We start from the raw sequence: 10,981 nt of genomic DNA, 5'->3' as shown, positions 1-10,981 counted from the left end.
TAACGTTTTAATATTTCATTTTACCTTTTTAAATGATGCCATTTAACTCCCAATTGTATATCAATGATGATTTTCTAATTTCTCCATTCAGGATGATTCTCTTATTCTTTTCAGTTGCTGAAAATAATATAACAATTCAAATAATGATATGTACATATGTGAAATTATTACTACCAATCTTACTGACATGTACAGGGATGGAGGGGGGAAGCAGGGTGAGACCAGGAAGAAAACACACCAAGTGTTATATGCATGTATGTTGTATCACTTCAAACCCCACTATGATGCAGTTACAATACACAAAAGTACAAGACAATAAAATAACAAATGGGAATATATATCATTTAAAATTATTATTTTCTCTTATTCTTAATAATTCTTGCACACATAATTAAATATATTTAATGTTCACTCTGTCACTCTGTCAAATCTAACAGTAGTTTCTTTATTAAATGAGGATGTCATACACTAGATTACTTGGGAAAGGCTAGTGAAAGGAGCCCAATCCCACTCAGCTACCAACTGAGAACTGAAGTCAAAAATTACATTTTTCTTATTTCAAAGTCCATGTTGTTCAAAATCTGATTTATCCCACTTAATTTTTCAATAATTGGTGGTTAGATTTAGTTTGTGGGTGAAATTCTGGAAAAATCTTTATATTAAAGCTTCATATGAGCATTGGAAATCACCATGTCCCAAACAGCAGTGCATCCTCATTCTCCTTCTCCTCATTTTCATTCTCTCTCTCTCTCTCTCTCTCTCTCTCTCTCTCTCTCTCTCTCTCTCTCTCTCTCTGTCTCTCTCTTTCTCTCTCTCTCCCTCCTTTCTTCCCTCCGTCCCTCTCTCTCTTTCTTAAAAGAGAGCAACCCTGACAAACTTGATCTTGAAATATTCATTATCATCTATGGGCCAGAGGGAAACTCTATCAATAGTTGCTATAAATATGGGGCCATAAAAAAGCACGTAGAAAAAAAATGGCGAATCAGCTTATTCTGCTAGCCAGTTCAGTTTTATACATTTAAGTAAACTGTCAGAACTGGACACCATGGCACATGCCTGTAGTAGAACACCTCTGGACTCAATCCCATTATCAGAATAAATAAGGAGAAAAATACCATAAGTACATTTTCAAAATGCTGTGGATTTTGGTTATAAGTCATTAGGATATATCCCTCTAACTTTCATGAAATTATGTTACATAGAATAACACCAAAAAGCCACACAAGTTTAGTAGTTATTTATTCATTTCTTAGTGATTCTAAAGTAAAGTACCTTCATGAAATCTCCTTTGAACTTAAAATTTAAGCACTGATGTATTAAAAATCAAGAATGATTACTTGGGCAGAGCAATTATATTAATTTGAATTTAATGGTGCGAATACATGGACAACAAATTTTAACAAATTAACATCAAGAAATGATAAGACTAATAATATTAAATTTTTGTAATTACTGTTAAAAATTAAAGTTCATTTTTAACTTATTAATCAGTTTGAGAATTTGTACATAAAGAATAAATATGTCAATAAATTTTAGAAATAGCTTCTTTGAAGCTTGTGTCTTTTTAAAAATTCTCATGGAGTCAAAGATAATGATACTGGAAAAAACATATTATTATATATAAACTAAAAACTTCTTTACTTTCATTTGGCAATATAGATTTGATCAACTTTTTCATTTCCTTTTGACCAATCAGTGATAAAGTCATCAATTATACCAAAATAAATAGACAGTTCCATTACTGGAAATATAATTTGACAATATCTGACCTACCAATTTTATTTAATCCTTTCTCTAAATTTAGTGGTGGAGTTATAAATTATGCAAGAAAAATTTTTTCTTTTATATTTTTATGCAAGTTAGCTATAAAAATACAACATGGAATGGCATTATTGTATTATTAATAATATGTTATAATAACTATTCTCCATTACTATAGTACATTCATTAAGTAAAACATTATCTCTTAAATAAAATTAGTTAACTTATTTTCTGGGGTAAAGCTTCAAGAAAGATTTCCACAGACAAAAGGGGACTTGGTCTTTGACTCACTGCATGATGAAGAGCCATGTGCTGACTAACAGCAGTACAGTGGTACCCACGGCTCCAGAAGACACTTCAATTACACTAGGTTCCAACATGCCTCAATGTTTGTGTCACTCTGGTAATGCAAATTATAGTTTTAAACACCTAAGTAATTTATTTATGTTTAATTCTCTTCATTTATATTTTCCAGATTCAAATGTTTTGCTTCAAAAATCACTAATAGTTTAATTATGACTCTAGTTTGGGTCAAGGTTTCAGAAAATATATGGAAAATTGGGATAACATATTAATATTCAATCTTGTAATTATTGAATCTTGTTTTTCACTTTGCTCAGAATCTCAGCATTTGAAGTCATGGAGTAGAGGACTTCTTCCATGATCAATAATATTAGATCAAAGGAACTTGGAGAAGTCAAATTGCTAGCAATTTCTAGCAATGTGGCAGGTTTTATTTTGAAATTATTTTATTTAAACTTAAAAGTGAGAAGTTTAAAATTTTCTGGTGAGTAAAATAAAGAATATACATGGATGTGTAGAACAAAAGTGTGCTTTTATTGATAGGCATACTGCAAAGTTCAATATGGACTCCAGATAAAAGGACAGAATATTAATTTGAGGACCATAGTCTCTCAATGGTCCTTCCGTATGTCAATGGTCCTTCCGTATTCATTCCTTACCTGTATATTTATCCACTTTACCAAAAATAATTAGGCCCATTGGGACGGTGTTCTGAGAGCTGAAAAGTCACTAATGAAAGGTGTTATGTTCGTATTAACAAGGACTCGTGGTGGCAGTATCTTCTGTGACTCATGCATTATCTTCAAGGTTGTAGGAAGGCAAGACACAGCTATATACTTCACAGCAGCAATCAAATTTTTCTCAAATTTTTCTCCCCATTTAGAATAATGGACACATCTAAAAGACAAATGGAAAAAACATTCAATCATGAGTTATCACCTTTGAATTTCAAACGCACTTCAGAAATGACCACCTTTGCTAATAAACAGTATTCATATTTTACATATTTTCCAAAGTAGGTCTTTAATGTCATAACCTTAGTTTATCCTTGAGTAGATATGAATATATATAATTAAAAATTGATACCTGGAAAGTATCAGCCCATCTGTTGTTAATATTTTACTTTGCATTTTATGTTTTTGAATTAGGCCCATTATATTTGAAAATCATATAATGAATGGATATAAAATATTTAAATAAAACTCTGGCAATGTGAAAAATATTTCAGAAATCTAACTCAAAATGATCACTGAACACAGGATTTCTTTGTAAACTGTTAATTTTTTTAAGTCAGGGAGTCCCTAAAACATTGAGCATTCTAGTGAAATAGATATCTGATTGTCCTATCTAATTTGTTAAATAATTGGAGATTTAAAAGAGAGAAACAGGAGAGAGAGAGAGAGAGAGAGAGAGAGAGAGAGAGAGAGAGAGAGAGAGAGAGAGAGAGAGACCTAAAAACTGAACTTTCACTGGGCATGGTGATGCACGCTTGTAATCCCAGCATTCAGGAGGCTGAGACCAGAGGATCGAGGTTCTGGTTGTCGGACAACCTGAGCTACTTAGTGAGATCCTGTTTCAAAATAAATAAGCCAGGCATGGTGGCTCACGCTTGTAATCCCCGCACTTGGGAGGGGGAGACAGGAGGATCCCGCAGGTTGGAAGTCAGCCCCACTGGCTTATGAGACCCTGTTTCCAAATAAAAAAATATATAAAAATAGGTCTGGGAGTGTAGCCCAGAGGTAGAAGGGTTCCATTCCCAGTACCACTGAAAGAAAGAAAGAAAGAAAGAAAGAAAGAAAGAAAGAAAGAAAGAAAGAAAGAAAGAAAGGACAGGGGTGTAGCTCGGAGGTCAAATGCCACTGGGTTCCATCCCCAGACCCACAAAAAAAGTAAAAAAATAAAAATAAATAAAGAAAGAAACTAAACTTTCTCACTTACTTCAGGGATAAACCATTTAGTGAAAAGTAGTAAACATTTTATAATTATATAATCCAGGATCCTGTTCCTATGGGCTGTCATAAATTGTAGTTTGCAAACATTTTTATTCTCCATAAAATGTCATACTGCCTCACATGGATCTAAAGAAATGTTCTCGTTCATGTCTCATCACAGATGTCACCTCTTTTCCAACTATTTCTAGCCAAACTGAGGTGAAATCAAACACTTCCTTTTCTTCTATGTTCCCATAGCACCATACACATATTTGAAGGTTTGTTAAAACATCAGAGTATATTCTAGATTCTAGAAATTAGATGATCTAATTTTATTTTGACAGCATATATGAAAGATATCACAAACAGAAGATGTTTGCACTATTCTTGCCAGGGACATAACCTAATTCAGAGGACACTTTCTATCTCCTTGACTCCCCTGCTGGTGGGATCCTCCCTTCCCCAGCCTGGAAGTGTAGAGTGACAGAGATGGACCTTTGATGACACTAGTTGAATTTGGATTCAGTACTCTTTACTAATATACCACGGTTGTCTATGAAGATGAAAAAAGATCAGTTCATAGGATTTTGAGCAAGGAGCACTAAGCCCTAGTAACAGTGTATTGAACAGATTGCAAGGGAAGAAGAGAGGAAAAAGAAGAGGGCACCAGGCAAATGAACAAAAGGCAGAAGAGCAGAAGTGAAATTCAGTAGAAACCTTTCCAAATGTTTGTCTTTTGATCCATTCATTAGTTGATCAAATGAGTAAGAAAGAACATGGCCATAGAAAATGATTTAAAAAATCTTTGGTTGTTATAAACAAAAACATGGATATACAGAAGCCAGTCAACTTTAGAATCAAGGCTACAGAGTTTTATTGGAGTTTATGTAGGTCACAAATTTTACTATTATCCTAAATGAACCTTTTTTTAATATCTTTGCTTAAAGAAAGTAATTGATTAGATTGTAAAGTTGTTTGCCAATATGGAGTAGTTTGGAGGTACTACCACAGTTCTTCCCTACTCCCTACAATACTGTCTTTTGTCACTTTACAAGACCCCTTCTCCTAATATCTGATGAGAGGCAAAAATTTCTGCATATCTCTCAGTCATATATCTTGATTTGGACAGTAAAAAATATTATCTGATTTGATACAGCATACCACCAAATTGTTAAAATTTGGGTTCTGTTTTTTGCAGCTCTGCCACCACTATGGAGAATGTCACAAGCAAGGCAGAGCCCTCTATGGGTCCTGCTGGGCCAGTGAGGTCAGCCCCATGAGAGTAAGGCCAGGAAAGATCATCACAGATGCGCTGCCAACCCACACCTCTGAGCAGCACCCACCACAGAGGCTGGTCACTGAGATGTGATGTTTGTAGGTCATACTCTTTCTTTTGACAAAGCTAAGTGAACTGCATGGCGACAACCCTACTTAAATACAGAACCAAGTTTTAAGCCCTGATGATCTGCCTTCAAAACCCATGTTCTTTTACTACTTTCCTTGCTGCCTCTTGTCATGATGACAATAGTTACTTTATACTAATTGTGCACTATATGTGAGTGGTAGATTAAGCTGGATATATGGCACAGAATTAATTACCTTTTGTAGTGTGTACTGTCATAATAGCCATTTTTTAATTTTTTTTAATTTTTTTATTGGTGCATTATATTCATACAACTTATTGGGGTAAAAAACTTTTATGTACAAACATGTACTCATCGCTGATTTAACCCCTACCCAACTCCCTCCCCATTCCCTCCCCGTCCCTCCCTCCCTTGCTTGGCTTAGTGATTGACTTCGATATGTTTAAGTACATTGTGAGCTTTAGAGATTTTCCTCTTCCCCCCTCATTTATCCTCCTTTAGGTTGTCTTGTTTGCTCCTCTTTTCTCCCTAACTCTCACATATTAGGGAAAGCATCTGATTTCTTATTGTTTGTGCCTGACTAATCTCACTTAGCATAATGTCCTCCAGTTCCATCCATTTCCCTGAAAATGATGTAATTGAGTTTTTTTTGATGGCTGAGTAAAATTCCATTGTGTACATATCCCACAGTTTTGTAATCCATTCATCTGTTGATGGACATCTTGGCTGGTTCCATAGTTTGGCTATGGTGAATTGTGCAGCTATGAACATAGATACACATGCATTAGTTTGGTAGTTTGGTTTCTTTTCTTTTGGGTAGATACCCAACAGTGGTATTGCTGGATCAAATGGTAGATTTGTTCCCATTCTTCTGAGGATTCTCCATACTGTTTTCCAAAGTGGTTGCACTAATTTGCAATCCCACCAACAATGTCTTAGAGTTCCCACTTCTCCACATCCTCACCAGCATCTGTTGTTGTTTGTGTTTTGAATGATGGCCATTCTAGTTGGAGTTAGGTGAAATCTCAGGGTAGTTTTGATTTGCATCTCTCTGATTGCCAGTGATGTTGAGCATTTTTTCATGCATTTATTGGCCATTTGAATTTCTTCTTTTGTGAAGTGTCTATTTAGTTCATTTGCCCATTTTGTTATTGGATGCTTTGTTTTCTTAGTGTTGAGTTTCTTGAGTTCTCTGTATATTTTAGATATTAGTCCTCTATCAGTGGTGTAGGTGGCAAAAATCTTCTCCCATTCTGTTGGCTCTCGATTGAGATTCTTGATAGTTTCCTTTGCTGAACAGAAGCTCTTCAGTTTCATGCAATCCCATGTATTGATTCTCCTTTTAATTTGTTGTGCCTTTGGGGTCTTGTTGAGGAAATGTTTGTCTGTGCCTATGTGTTGTAGTGTTGGACCTATGCCCTCTTCAAGGAGCTTCAAAGTCTCTGGTTTAATTTCCAAATCTTTGATCCATCGTGAGTTGACTTTTGTACAGGGTGAAAAAGTGGGATTAACATCCAATTTTCTGCATATGGTTAACCAGTTTTGTCAACACCATTTGTTGAAGAGGCTATCTTTCTTCCAGTGTATGTTTTTGGCCTCTTTGTCAAAAATCAATTGGCTGAAAGTGTGTGGACTTATTTCTGGGTCTTCTATTCTGCTCAATTGGTCTATATATCTGTTCTTTTGCCAGTACCATGCTGTTTTTATTACAATGGCTTTGTAGTATAGTTTAAAGTCAGGTATTGTGATTCCTCCTGCGTGGTTTTTGTTGCTGAGAACTACCTTGGCTATTCTGGGCTTTTTGTTATTCCAGATAAATTTAAAGACTGATTTTTCTATGTCTGTGAGGAATGATCTTGGTAGTTTAATGGGCATTGCATTGAATCTGTAGATCACTTTTGGGAGTATGGCCATTTTAATGATATTTATTCTGCCAATCCATGAACATGGAAGGTCTTTCCATCTTCTAAGATCTTCTTCGATTTCTTTTTTCAGTGTTTTATAATTTTCTTTGTAGAGATCTTTTACCTCCTTGGTCAAGTTATTCCTAGGTATTTTATTTTTTTGTGGGAGATCCTGAGTGGAAGTGTTTTCTAAATTTCTTTTTCAGTGGATTTATGGTTGGTGTACAGGAAAGCTTCTGATTTTTTAAGATTGATTTTGTATCCAGATACCTTGCTGAATTTGTTGATCAGTTCTATAAGCCTTTTGGTTGAGTTTGTTGGGTTTTCTAAATATAGTATCATGTCATCAGCAAATAGTGAAAGCTTAAGTTCTTCTTTTCCTATTTGTACTCCTTTGATTTCCTTTTCTTGCCTTATTGCTCTGGCTAGAGTCTCTAGTACTATATTGAAGAGAAGTGGTGATAGTGGACATCCTTGTCTCGTTCCAGTTTTTAGGGGGAATTCTTGAAGTTTTTCCCCATTTAATATGATGTTGGCAGTGGGCTTATTGTAGATTGCCTTAATAATGTTGAGATATGTTCCTTCTATTCCAATTCTCTGCAGTGTTTTTATCATAAATGGATGTTGAATTTTATCAAATGCTTTTTCAGCATCTATTGAGATGATCATGTGGTTTTTGTCTTTGATTCTGTTTATATGTGAATTACATGGATTGATTTTCATATATTGAACCAGCCTTGCATCCCTGGGATGAACCCTACCTGGTCATGGTGAATGATTTTCTTGATGTGGTTTTGAATGCGTGTTGCTAGTATTTTGTTTAATAGTTTTGCATCCAAGTTCATCAGAGATATAGGCCTGTAGTTTTCCTTCCTTGAACTGTCTTTATTCGGTTTGGGTATTAGTGTGATGTTGGCTTCATAGAATGTATTTGGGAGAGTCCCGGTTTTTTCTATTTCCCAAAATAGTTTGAGTAGTATTGGGATTAGTTCTCCTATAAAGGTTTTATAGAATTCACCTGGGAAACCATCTGGTCCTGGGCTTTTCTTTGATGGTAAGCTCTTTATTGCTATTTCAATCTCTTTGATTGTTATTGGTTGGTTTAAGTGTTCTATATCTTCTTGACTCAGTTTAGGAAGGTTGTATTTATCTAAGAAGTTGTCGATTTCCTCCAGATTTTCCATTTTGTTGGAGTATAGTTTTTCAAAGTAGTTTCTGATAATCCTCTGGATTTCTACGTTGTCAGTTGTAATGTCTCCTTTTTCATCCCTTATCTTCATAATTTGGGTTGATTCTCTCTTTTTTTAGTTAGGTTGGCTATTGGTTTATCAATCTTGTTAATTTTTTCAAGAAACCAGCTTTTGGTTTTGTTGATTTTCTGTATTGTTTTTTTATTCTCTATTTCGTTAATTTCTGCTCTAATTTTAATAATTTCCCGTCTTCTGCTGGCTTTGGGGTTCAATTGTTCCTGCTTTTCAAGGGCTTTGAGGTGTGTCATAAGGCTATTTATTTGAAGATTTTCTGTTTTTCTTATGTGAGCACTCAGTGCTATAAATTTTCCTCTTAATACTGCCTTCAAAGCATCCCAGAGGTTTTGATATGTTGTTTCTTTATTTTCATTTGTTTCTAGAAATTTCTTGATTTCACCTCTTACATCTTCTATGACCCATTCTTCATTCAGAAGTGTGGTGTTCAGTCTCCACATGTCAGGGAGACTGAAAGTATGAGAAGCAATCTATGCACAGAGTCCCTCACAGACTTCAGCTGCCTGCCATTCCTCTCTCTGGAGTCAACCAGAGTGACCTGACATGGCTCTGACTTCCTCCTGAGCTGAGTCTCAACCAATCACAGAGGAAGGAGGGACACCACGGAGAAAGGAGATGCATGTGAGCAAGGTGTCCTGCATACTGACACCCCGCCCTGACTCCTGCCTTCTCCCTCTGGACTTTAAGAATATTCACAGTCAGATCTTCACTTTCAAAGCAGGAGGTTGAGTGTCTGTTCTGGAGCTGCAGCGAGCTCAAGAGGAAAAAGCTACTGGCACCATCACAAATCTTCTAAGTGCTTCTTTTAAAAATAGACAAACAGCCAGACACAGTGGCAAGAGTCTGTCATTCTATTCTAGTTCATGTGAGGCTGAGACAAAGGATTACAGGTTCAAAAGAGCCTCAGTAACAGAGGGAGACTCATCAATCTACTGAGACAATGTTTCAAAAAATAAAAAGGGCTGGTATGTAGCTCAGAAGTAAAATGCCCATAGGTTGCCGGGTGTGGTGGCGCATGCTTGTAATCCCTGCGCTTGGGAGGCAGAGACAGGGGGATGGCACAGGTGCGAAGCCAGCCTTGCTGGCTTAGGAGACCCTATTTCCAAATTAAAAAGTATAAAATAGGGAGTGTAGCCCAGAGGTAGAAGGGTTTCCAGGAACCCCAGTACCACCAAAAAAAAAAAAAAAAATGCCTGTAGGTTCAATCCCTAGTACTACATCACATACTAAATAAATACATAATAAACAAACAAGCAAATAAATAAATAGACAATATATTACCTGGTACTTTGGGAGAGCCTCTAACAAGGTAAAAGACATCAGAACAAAGTAGCATGTGTAAAAAACAAAAACAGGAGAAGCAGTTTAAATAAAAAAGGATCAGTACTATTTTTAACAGTAAAAATGAAGCTAACATTTATTGAAAAAATATTCAAGTTTCTGAAACTTACTATCCTAGTTTTCAATGCTCTAGAATTCTGGAAGCTCTGAGCAACTTGAGAAGATAGCTCCTTGGCTTTCTGATTTGGAGTGCAGTAGTGGTTTTTACATGGAATACTGAGAAATGAAATGTATAAGACAAGAAGAATAGGATGGTGAGGAAAAAAGCAAGTACTTAGCTTATTCCAGACCAAAGGTATGAGTAGTGATTACAGCCAGAATAGGTAAGCTCTAAATATCAACATAGCCATCATCACTAACAACTCCACAGAGAGTGTTGATTGAAAATAGTGTGTGTGTGTGTGTGTGTGTGTGTGTGTGTGTATGTGTGTGTGTGTGTGTGTAGTACTGGGGACTGAACCCAGGGACATTCTACATCCAAGCTGCACCCTCAGCCCTATTTTATTTTTATTTTGAAACAATGTCTCACTAGGTTGATGAGAGTCTCACTACTTGCTGAGACTGTCCACAAAACTGCGATCATTCTGTCTCAGCCTCCTAATTATTGAGTTATAGGCCACACCCAGAAACAGATTGGTATTTTAAATTCAGCTTTTAGAAATAAGAAAAAAACCCTTAGAAGAATTAATTTTTGAAGTTCAGATTGCTGGGGATGGAACCCAGAGGCATTTTGCCTCCAAGTTACATGCTCAGCCCTATTTTTTATTCTTTATTTTGAAATGGTCTCACTGAGTTGCAGAGGGCTTCACTAAGTAGCTGAGGCTGGCAGTGAACCTCTATTCCCCTATCTCATCCTCCCGAATGCTGGGATCATAGGTGTGTAACACCAGGACAGGCTAATGGCGTTCATTTTTTCTCACATTTTACCCCTCATCAAAAAATTTTTCTAAGTTAGTTCATGCAAAAGTATTTATACCTCATCACTATAATCTCAATGATTAGATCTGTTGTTTAAAATTAAGATTATAAATCACTATTGCTCTAGAAAAAAATGTCATAAAAAGAACAAAATTCCTTTAGCATATTAAAGAACGATGACTTTAGGTTAATAC

The sequence above is a fragment of the Muscardinus avellanarius genome, assembly GCF_963383645.1.
Source record: "Muscardinus avellanarius genome assembly, chromosome: 8".
Classification (NCBI taxonomy): Eukaryota; Metazoa; Chordata; class Mammalia; order Rodentia; family Gliridae; genus Muscardinus; species Muscardinus avellanarius.
This window is presented reverse-complemented; position numbering follows the sequence as displayed.